Source organism: Phyllobates terribilis, unplaced genomic scaffold (assembly GCF_046119375.1).
Source record: "Phyllobates terribilis strain yellow unplaced genomic scaffold, ASM4611937v1 Scaffold_4__5_contigs__length_816908805, whole genome shotgun sequence".
Classification (NCBI taxonomy): domain Eukaryota; kingdom Metazoa; phylum Chordata; class Amphibia; order Anura; family Dendrobatidae; genus Phyllobates; species Phyllobates terribilis.
Window position 1 is genome coordinate 685161932 of NW_027362764.1, and position 10293 is coordinate 685172224.

A 10293-nucleotide genomic window follows, 5' to 3' on the forward strand; every position below is an offset into this window, starting at 1 on the left:
TGGAAAAAAGGCATAGAAGAGAGTGCCCCCTGCTGGTGGAAGGAAGGAAAAAGCAAAAGCCTACAGCAACTGGTATTCCCAGGCAGTCTCCCATCCATGTATAAACCAGGCCCAACGCTGCTTAGCTTCCAAGATCAGACAAAATCGGGCGTGTTCAGGGTGGTGTAGCCATAGGCAGAGACAAGCCTCTCACTTGCTGCTTTTCTACTTTGAAGTCTGGCTGCCGGATGCCGTTTCCAGTGTTCAGCAAGACCAGGTCCTTTTGTGCTTTCCCTTCTCTTCAATTTTTTTGCTGGCTTCCTTAAAAGGTCTTGTAGACACAACGCCCCACTCAGAACCGCTGAGCTCACTGATCGGCTGCAGCGCTGTCGACGGAACGTGAGCTTCACGGCCAATGCCACAGGCCGGGAGCAGAGGCGAGACTCACCGGTAGACCCGGGTAGGGTGAGTAGAGCGCGGTTAGTTGCTTTCTAATAGGCTGCAGCCGGGGATTAACTTTTAATGAAAGGGAACAATCCCTTTGACTGTCTGCAGCGCGCCCCACCTAGGAAGCGCACTCTCACACACAAGCCAGCATGCACACGTGCTCGCACGTGACAACACCCCCTATCTGCCCCTACACCCTCTCCGTCACCATGCGTCAGACTCTCCTGCCTGTTTTATGATTTCAGGGCCCTAGCAGGAATCACCCCCCCTCCCCAATTCCTTCCGCACCTTCCTTGCCTTCCTTGCACTGAGGTTAGCTCTTTGTCAGCCGTCTGGCTTGGTTACACAAGCTTCTTTGCAGAGAAACATGTTACTTCTGCTGGTCCTCGCTAGGCGACCGGCATCCAAAACCTTCCCTGGGCACCTGCTGAAAGCCTGGCCCCTTCACGGCCCCGGGTGCTTTTAACGCCATCATTTCCACACGGCGAGCTGCGGAGTCAATAAGTACTCCTAGCCGTGGCAAGGAACTCGGTGTCAGGCCTGCGTGAAGGCGGTGGGGTAGCGTACTTAGCTGCCAACTGGCTCAGAGGCCTTGCGGCTTCCATCATCTAAGTTACTTAAAGTCGGTGTCCGGCAAGGCGCCGTTCCATGCTAGCCAAACTGGGCAGTAGGGCAAAATGTCATCAAAATGGTCTACAGCATCTGGTGTTCCCAGAAGGTCTCCCATTCAAGTACTGTCCGAGCCCAGCCCTTCTTTGCTTCTGAGATCAGACGAGATCGGGCGCATCCAAGGTGGTATGGCCAGTAGACGCTGCTTTATCCATCGCCCGGCCAGCCTTTCTCAGGATCGCTTGATGGCGAGCAATCTGGCCGCGACGGGGCGGGCTCCGAAGGGTCCATGCAAAGGCTGTGCCGTCCCTACAGGTGTGGTTTGTTTAGCAGTGATTCACCCGCCGCATCAGGTGTCTTCACAAATGTCTTGGCGCAGGGTCTCCTGCAGGCTAAACCCTTCATCGCGGTAATGTGACACAAAGAGCAAGCTGGACCCGTAACTTGGGGCGGAGCGAGACGTCCAGGGGTGAATGAAGGAAGAGGGTGAGATGGTTGCCAGTGACTTTGAGCTGCTCTTCAGGGGGGAGGGTCGTGTTGCCTGCAAAGGTCTTCTGCTGGGGGTTACCGTTTGTTGCCTCCAGCCACACGGGAGACGCTGGTCCTGGTGAAAAGGAGCCTAGTATTAAAAGTAAAGAAGCAACAATGCTGGAGGCCCACGGTGATCAGAAGGATGCTGGTATTTTGCAGAGATGAAATAGCGCAAGAGAGAAAGCAAATGAAAAAAAGAAAAGAGAATGAATGTGTGCACTTGTGAAACGGAATGGAAAAAAGGCATAGAAGAGAGTGCCCCCTGCTGGTGGAAGGAAAGAAAAAGAAAAAGCCTACAGCACCTGGTATTCCCAGGCAGTCTCCCATCCATGTATAAACCAGGCCCAACGCTGCTTAGCTTCCAAGATCAGACAAAATCGGGCGTGTTCAGGGTGGTGTAGCCATAGGCAGAGACAAGCCTCTCACTTGCTGCTTTTCTACTTTGAAGTCTGGCTGCCGGATGCCGTTTCCAGTGTTCAGCAAGACCAGGTCCTTTTGTGCTTTCCCTTCTCTTCAATTTTTTTGCTGGCTTCCTTAAAAGGTCTTGTAGACACAACGCCCCACTCAGAACCGCTGAGCTCACTGATCGGCTGCAGCGCTGTCGACGGAACGTGAGCTTCACGGCCAATGCCACAGGCCGGGAGCAGAGGCGAGACTCACCGGTAGACCCGGGTAGGGTGAGTAGAGCGCGGTTAGTTGCTTTCTAATAGCCTGCAGCCGGGGATTAACTTTTAATGAAAGGGAACAATCCCTTTGACTGTCTGCAGCGCGCCACACCTAGGAATCGCACTCTCACACACAAGCCACCATGCACACGTGCTCGCACGTGACAACACCCCCTATCTGCCCCTACAACCTCTCCGTCACCATGCGTCAGACTCTCCTGCCTGTTTTATGATTTCAGGGCCCTAGCAGGAATCACCCCCCCCTCCCCAATTCCTTCCGCACCTTCCTTGCCTTCCTTGCACTGAGGTTAGCTCTTTGGCAGCCGTCTGGCTTGGTTACACAAGCTTCTTTGCAGAGAAACATGTTAATTCTGCTGGCCCTCGCTAGGCGGCCAGCATCCAAAACCTTCCCTGGGAATCTGCTGAAAGCCTGGCCCCTTCACGGCCCCGGGTGCTTTTAACGCCATCATTTCCACACGGCGAGCTGCGGAGTCAATAAGCACTCCTAGCCGTGGCGTCAATAAGCACTCCTAGCCGTGGCAAGGAGCTCGGTGTCAGGCCTGCGTGGTAGCGTACTTAGCTGCCAACTGGCTCAGAGGCCTTGGGGCTTCCATCATCTTAGTTACTTAAGGTCGGTGTCCGGCAAGGCGCCGGTCCATGCTAGCCGAGCTGGGCAGTAGGGCAAAACGTGATCAAAATGGTCTACAGCACCCGGTGTTCCCAGGAGGTCTCCCATCCAAGTACTGTCTGAGCCCAGCCCTGCTTTGCTTTTGAGATTAGACGAGATCGGGCGTATCCAAGGTGGTATGGCCAGTAGACGCTGCTTGATCCATCGCCCGGCCAGCCTTTCTCAGGATCGCTTTGTTATGATCTGCTACAGAGAGTATGGAAAGAAAGGAGATCTATCCCTACAATAGAACTAAACTAGATACCTACGATGTAACGGGGAACCTGATCCTGCGATCAGACCCGCTAAAGTCCTCGGCTAGTCTGAACGCAGACCTATAGATGTGAGGGAGGGATCCCTACAAGATCTAGGGACTGGGAAAAGTTGGACACCTCCTAGCAGAAATATTAGCAGTCAAAGACAAACACACAACAAAAAGGCATAGGGGTCAGAAGACCTAGCAAAACTAACAGAGAACGGCAACAGAGCAACAAGCTAGCTCAACAGTAGTAAATACAAATGAAGTCCAGCAAAGCCAGGAGGGCGGAGCCAGATTAAATAGGCAAAATGGTCATGTGACCAGCAAACTAAAAAAAACCTAACAGGAGAGTTGTAACAGTACCCCCTCTTCTAAGAGGATCCTCCGGATCCCCTAGGCCCAGGCTTACCAGTAAACCTCCTGTGAAACGCTCGGAAAAATCTGGGGGCAGAAACATAATCCGCTCTCACCCATGAGTTATCCTCAGGTCCGAAACCCTTCCAAGCGACGAGATACTGCAAACTCCCTCTATACCGTCTAGAATTTAGGATGCGGGAAATTTCATATTCCCCGTCCTCCACTACCGGAGGAACAGTGGCAGAGGCGTCACCATCCGACACATCAGCTTTTTTCAAAAGAGAAACATGAAACACCGGATTAATCCTCCAGGACGTAGGAACCTCCAGCCTAACAGCAGATTGGTTAACTCTCTGAAGTACCTTAAAGGGCCCTACGAACTTGGGACCCAATTTTTTAGAAGGAATCCTCAATCGCAGATTCTTAGAGGACAACCAAACCATGTCACCAACCGCAAACAAAACCTCTTGCCGTTTCCTATCAAAGTACCTCTTAGATTTTTTGTTAGCCTCCTGAAGATTACCACGCACATCCGTCCAAACTCTCTCCAAATCACCGGAAAAACTCTCCTCCTCAGGCACAGCCGAAACCAATTTGGAAAATGACCCAAAAGACGGATGTCTCCCAGAACAACACAAAAAAGGCGAACACCCAGCAGAAGAGGATGTATGGTTGTTAAGAGCAAATTCAGCAAGTGGCAGAAACTCAGACCACGCCTCTTGATTGTCTGACACAAAACAACGCAAGAACTGCTCAACATCCTGGTTCTTCCTTTCTGTCTGGCCATTAGACTCAGGATGATATCCGGATGAAAACGACAAATGAACTCCCAACCTGTCACAAAAGGCACGCCAAAAATGAGCCACGAACTGAGGTCCCCTATCAGAAACAATGTCAGTAGGAACACCATGTAGTCTGACAATCTCCTTGACAAAGGCCTTAGCGAGAGTCTTAGCGCAAGGCAGTTTGATGAAGGGAACCAAGTGACACATCTTGCTAAAACGGTCCACGACCACCCAGATGACCGTGAAACCTTCAGAGGGAGGAAGGTCAGTAATAAAGTCCATAGCCAGATGTGTCCAAGGTGCACTAGGAACCTCCAGAGGGCAAAGCAACCCCGCAGCAGGAGCATGCGAAGACTTGGATCTTGCACACACAGTACATTGGTGCACCCACTTAATGACTTCCTTCTGCCATCCAGGCCACCAAAAACTGCGACCCACAAGTCTCTTGGTCTCAGAAATTCCTGGATGACCTGCCAACCGAGACTCATGACACTCAACAAACAAATCTCTCCTAAAGGTCCTAGGCACAAACAACCTCCCATGTGGAGTGTTAGATGGGGCATTCTCCTGTGCTTTAAGAATCTCATCCTCCAAAACGGAGTCCAAAGCAGCAATCACAACACCTTCTTGTAAAATGGTCTCCTCTTCCTCCTCAACACCGACCATGGGAGAAAAGCTGCGAGACAAAGCATCCGCTTTAACATTCTTGGTACCCAGGATGTAAGTAACGGAAAAATTAAACCGCGAGAAAAAAAGTGCCCACCTAGCCTGACGGGCATTCAAGCGCTTGGCAGCATCAAGATAGATCAGATTTTTATGATCAGTGAAAACCTGAATGGGAAATTCAGCACCTTCCAAGAGATGACTCCAGTGTTCAAATGCGAGTTTAATCGCCAGCAATTCCCGATTACCAATATCGTAATTAAGTTTCGTCTCGGAAAATTTTTTTGAAAAAAAGGCACAGGGATGTACTCCATCCTTGTTTTCCTGAGACAACACCGCACCAACCCCCACCAAAGAAGCATCAACCTCAACCAAAAACGGCTTAGTCACATCAGGCTGCATAAGGATGGGAGCAGAGGTGAACCTCTCCTTTAGAAACACAAAAGCTTCAATGGCCTCAGAAGTCCACTGAACCGCATTAGCACCTTTCCTGGTGAGATCGGTCAGCGGTTTGACAATAATAGAAATTTTTTTTATGAATTTTCTGTAATAATTGGCGAAACCCAAAAACCTCTGTATCGATTTCAAACCAATAGGCCTAGGCCATTCCTGCACAGCTTGAACTTTAACCGGGTCCATCTCAAAACTTTCACTGGAGATAATGTAGCCCAAAATACTAATTCTCTGTACAGTGAACTCACATTTCTCCAGCTTAGCAAAAAGCGAATTGTCCATTAATAACTGTAATACCTCACGTACGCTCCGCCAATGAGACTCCAGATCCGGCGAATAAATCAAAATGTCATCCAAATACACAACCACATTTTTGCCGATTAAAGGTCTAAGGATATCATTAATAAGATTCTGAAAAAATGCTGGAGCATTGGTGAGACCAAAAGGCATAACCAGATTCTCAAAGTGACCCACAGGAGTGTTAAAAGCAGTCTTCCATTCATCACCCTCCTTCATGAGCAACAAATTGTATGCCCCCCGGAGATCAATTTTAGAGAGCCACTTGGCCCCCACTAACTGGTTAAATAAATCAGGAATCAATGGCAGTGGGTAAGGATTGCGTACAGTAATTTTATTAATCTCACGAAAGTCCAGACAAGGACGTAAACCGCCATCTTTTTTTTTTACAAAAAAAAATCCAACAGCCACAGGAGACTTGGAAGGCCTAATGTGACCGGCGGCCAAGCTTGTCTGTATGTATTCTTCCAAAACCTTTTTTCAGGAATAGTAAGATTAAATAAACGACTCTTAGGAAGAGTCGCGCCAGGGACAAATTCAATGGTACAATCATAGTCTCTATGGGGAGGAAAAACCTGCGACTCCTCCTCAGAAAAAACTCTCCAAAAATCCTGAATAGGTACAGGCAATTCCCCTCTATCCACAGCAGCAATGCGCCCGTTACAACACTTGTCATAACACTTAGGGCTCCAGGACTTAATTTCATTGGTAGACCAATCCAGTACAGGATTGTGCAATTTTAACCAGGGTAACCCCAATATTACTGGAGAAGGCAAATTATCCAATACCACCAAATCCAAATTCTCTTGATGAATACCATTAATAGTGAGGGGAAGTTCACAGACCTTGTGAGTAACACTCTTCAAGGGAGAGCCATCGACAGAAACCACAGCAATAGGGGATGACAAAGTTTTAGGTTCTAATCTAAGTTTTTCCAAGAATCCCCCATCAATCACATTCAGAGTAGATCCATAATCCACAAATACCCGAAATTCAATTAATTCATCCTGAGCAGCAGTAGTGGCAGATAGGAATACTCCCTTAGAATTTAAACAGGCAATACGAGCATGACTGACCATTTTTTTTCTTTCTTCTTACGAAGCACACAGCTCTTAATAAAATGACCAGAATTTCCGCAATAGAAACACAAGCCTTCAGAAAGTCGGCGGTCTTTTTCCTGAGAGCGGGGTGCCATCGCCCCAATTTCCATCGGCTCTCCATTGTCAGCACAGAACCTCTCAGGACTCGAAGCTGACATAGCAGAGGATTTGCTCTCATTAACCCTTTCATGCAGTCTCCTGTCCACCCGTATAGCTAATTGCATTGCCTCCTGCAAGTTTCCAGGTGTGGGATAAGCAATCAGTAAATCCTTTACCCTTTCACATAGCCCTGCAAGAAACAAGCTTTTCAAAGCAGAATCGTTCCACCCCACCTGGGCAGACCACCGACGGAAGTGAGAACAATATTTTTCCACATTACCTGATCCCTGCCTCAAACGTCTTAATTCAGACTCAGCAGATGAGACACGATCAGGATCATCGTACAACAAACCCAAAGCAGAAAAAAAACTATCCACTGATCTAAAGCACGGATCACTAGGTTGGAGAGAGAAGGCCCATCCCTGAGGATCTTTGCGCAAAAGTGACATTATGATCCCTATGCGCTGTGATTCATCACCAGAGGATCCGGGTCTCAAACTCAAATATAATAGACAAGCATTTTTAAAAGAAAAAAAATCTTGTTGTTTGCCAAAAAATAGATCAGGCAGACGTACCTTAGGTTCCACAAAATGCGCTCCAGAACAGCTACTCACGTGTTGTTGGAGCTTGGTCACCTCCAGAGAGAGTCCCTGCAAGCGTTGAGCTAAATCTTGCACCGAGACCATGATGGAAAACTGGAGGTCTTTCCTTAGAGAAAATTTTTTTTTTTTTTTTTTTATGGCTGGAATTACTGTTATGATCTGCTACAGAGACTAAGGAAAGAAAGGAGATCTATCCGTACAATAGAACTAAACTAGATCCCTACGATGTAACGGGGAACCTGATCCTGCGATCAGACCCGCTAAAGTCCTCGGTTAGTCTGAACGCAGACCTACAGATGTGAGGGAGGGATCCCTACAAGATCTAGGGACTGGGAAAAGTTGGACACCTCCTAGCAGAAATAGTAGCAGTCAAAGACAAACACACAACAAAAAGACATATGGGTCAGAAGACCTAGCAAAACTAACAGAGAACGGAAACAGAGCAACAAGCTATCTCAACAGTAGTAAATACAAATGAAGTCCAGCAAAGCCAGGAGGGCGGAGCCGGATTAAATAGGCAAAATGGTCATGTGACCAGCAAACTAAAAAAAAACTAACAGGAGAGTTGTAACACGCTTGGTGGCGAGCAATCTGGCCGTGACGGGGCGGGCTCCAAAGGGTTCATGCAAAGGCTGTGCCGTCCCTACAGGTGTGGTTTGTTTAGCAGTGATTCACCCGCCGCATCAGGTGTCATCAAAAATGTCTCGGCGCAGGGTCTCCTGCAGGGTAAACCCTTCATCGCGGTAATGTGACAGAAAGAGCAAGCTGGACCCGAAACTTGGGGGCGGAGCGAGACGTAAAGGGGTGAATGAAGGAAGAGGGTGAGATGGTTGCCAGTGACTTTAAGCTGCTCTTCAGGGGGGAGGGTCGTGTTGCCTGCAAAGGTCTTCTGCTTGAGGTTACCGGTAGTTGCCTCCAGCCACGCGGGAGACGCTAGTCCTGGTGAAAATGAGACTAGTATTAAAAGTAAAGAAGCAACAATGCTGGAGGCCCACGGTGATCAGAAGGATGCTGGTATTTTGCAGAGATGAAATAGCGCAAGAGAGAAAACAAATGAAAAAAAGAAAAGCGAATGAATGTGTGCACTTGTGAAAGGGAATGGAAAAAAGGCATAGAAGAGAGTGCCCCCTGCTGGTGGAAGGAAGGAAAAAGCAAAAGCCTACAGCACCTGGTATTCCCAGGCGGTCTCCCATCCAAGTACTAACCAGGCCTGACCCTGCTTAGCTTCTGAGATCGGACAAGATCTTGCGTGTTCAGGGTGGTGTGGCTTAAGGAAGAGACAAGCCTCTCACTTGCTGCTTTTCTACTTTGACGTCTGGCTGCCGGCTGCCTTTTCCAGTGCTCAGCAAGACCAGGTCCTTTTGTGCTTTCCCTTCTCTTCAATTTTTTTGCTGGCTACCTTAAAAGGTCGTGTAGACACAACGCCCCACTCAGAGCCGCTGAGCTCACTGATCGGCTGCTTCGCTGTCGACGGTACGTCAGCTTCACGGCCAATTCCACAGGCCGGGAGCAGAGGCGAGACTCACCGGTAGACCCGGGTAGGGTGAGTAGAGCGCAGTTAGTTGCTTTCTAATAGGCTTCAGCCGGGGATTAACTTTTAATGAAAGGGAACAATCCGTTTGACTGTCTGCAGCGCGCCACACCTAGGAAGCGCACTCTCACACACAAGCCAGCATGCACACGTGCTCGCACGTGACAACACCCCCTATCTGCCCCTACAACCTCTCCGTCACCATGCGTCAGACTCTTCTGCCTGTTTTATGATTTTAGGGCCCTAGCAGGAATCACCCCACTCCCTCCCCAATTCCTTCCGCACCTTCCTTTCCTTCCTTGCACTGAGGTTAGCTCTTTGGCAGCCGTCTCGCTTGGTTACACAAGCTTCTTTGCAGAGAAACATGTTACTTCTGCTGGCCCTCGCTAGGCGGCCGGCATCCAAAACCTTCCCTGGGCACCTGCTGAAAGCCTGGCCCCTTCACGGCCCCGGGTGATTTTAACGCCATCATTTCCACACGTCGAGCTGTGGAGTCAATAAGCACTCCTAGCCGTGTCAAGGAGCTCGGTGTCAGGCCTGCGTGAAGGCGGCGGGGTAGCGTACTTAGCTGCCAACTGGCTCAGAGGCCTTGGGGCTTCCATCATCTAAGTTACTTAAGGTCGGTGTCCGGCAAGGCGCCGTTCCATGCTAGCCGAGCTGGGCAGTAGGGCAAAACGTCATCCAAATGGTCTACAGCACCCGGTGTTCCCAGGATGTATCCCATCCAAGTACTGTCTGAGCCCAGCCCTGCTTTGCTTCCGAGACGAGACGAGATCGGGCGTATCCAAGGTGGTATGGCCAGAAGACGCTGCTCGATCCATCGCCCGGCCAGCCTTTCTCAGGATCGCTTGGTGGTGAGCAATCTGGCCGTGACGGGGCGGGCTCCGAAGGGTCCATGCAAAGGCTGTGCCATCCCAAAAGGTGTGGTTTGTTTAGCAGTGATTCACCCGCCGCATCAGGTGTCTTCAAAAATGTCTCGGCGCAGGGTCTCCTGCAGGCTAAACCCTTCATCGCGGTAATGTGACAGAAAGAGCAAGCTGGACCCGTAACTTGGGGGCGGAGCGAGACGTCCAGGGGTGAATGAAGGAAGAGGGTGAGATGGTTGCCAGTGACTTTGAGCTGCTCTTCAGGGGGGAGGGTCGTGTTGCCTGCAAAGGTCTTCTGCTTGGGGTTACCGGTGGTTGCCTCCAGCCACGCGGGAGACGCTGGTCCTGGTGAAAAGGAGCCTAGTATTAAAAGTAAAGAAGCA

The 10293-nt window shown here is 49.7% G+C and overlaps 5 pseudogenes; all 5 read right to left on the reverse strand.

Annotated features, from left to right (window-relative positions):
• Positions 1 to 57: 57 nt before the first annotated feature.
• LOC141270193 (5S ribosomal RNA) lies at positions 58 to 176 on the reverse strand (annotated as a pseudogene).
• Positions 177 to 1116: 940 nt separating this feature from the next.
• LOC141269166 (5S ribosomal RNA) lies at positions 1117 to 1236 on the reverse strand (annotated as a pseudogene).
• Positions 1237 to 1856: 620 nt separating this feature from the next.
• On the reverse strand, positions 1857 to 1975 carry LOC141269586 (5S ribosomal RNA; annotated as a pseudogene).
• Positions 1976 to 2930: 955 nt separating this feature from the next.
• LOC141269477 (5S ribosomal RNA) lies at positions 2931 to 3050 on the reverse strand (annotated as a pseudogene).
• A 5619-nt stretch (positions 3051 to 8669) lies between these two features.
• On the reverse strand, positions 8670 to 8788 carry LOC141269176 (5S ribosomal RNA; annotated as a pseudogene).
• Between the last annotated feature and the right edge of the window lie 1505 nt (positions 8789 to 10293).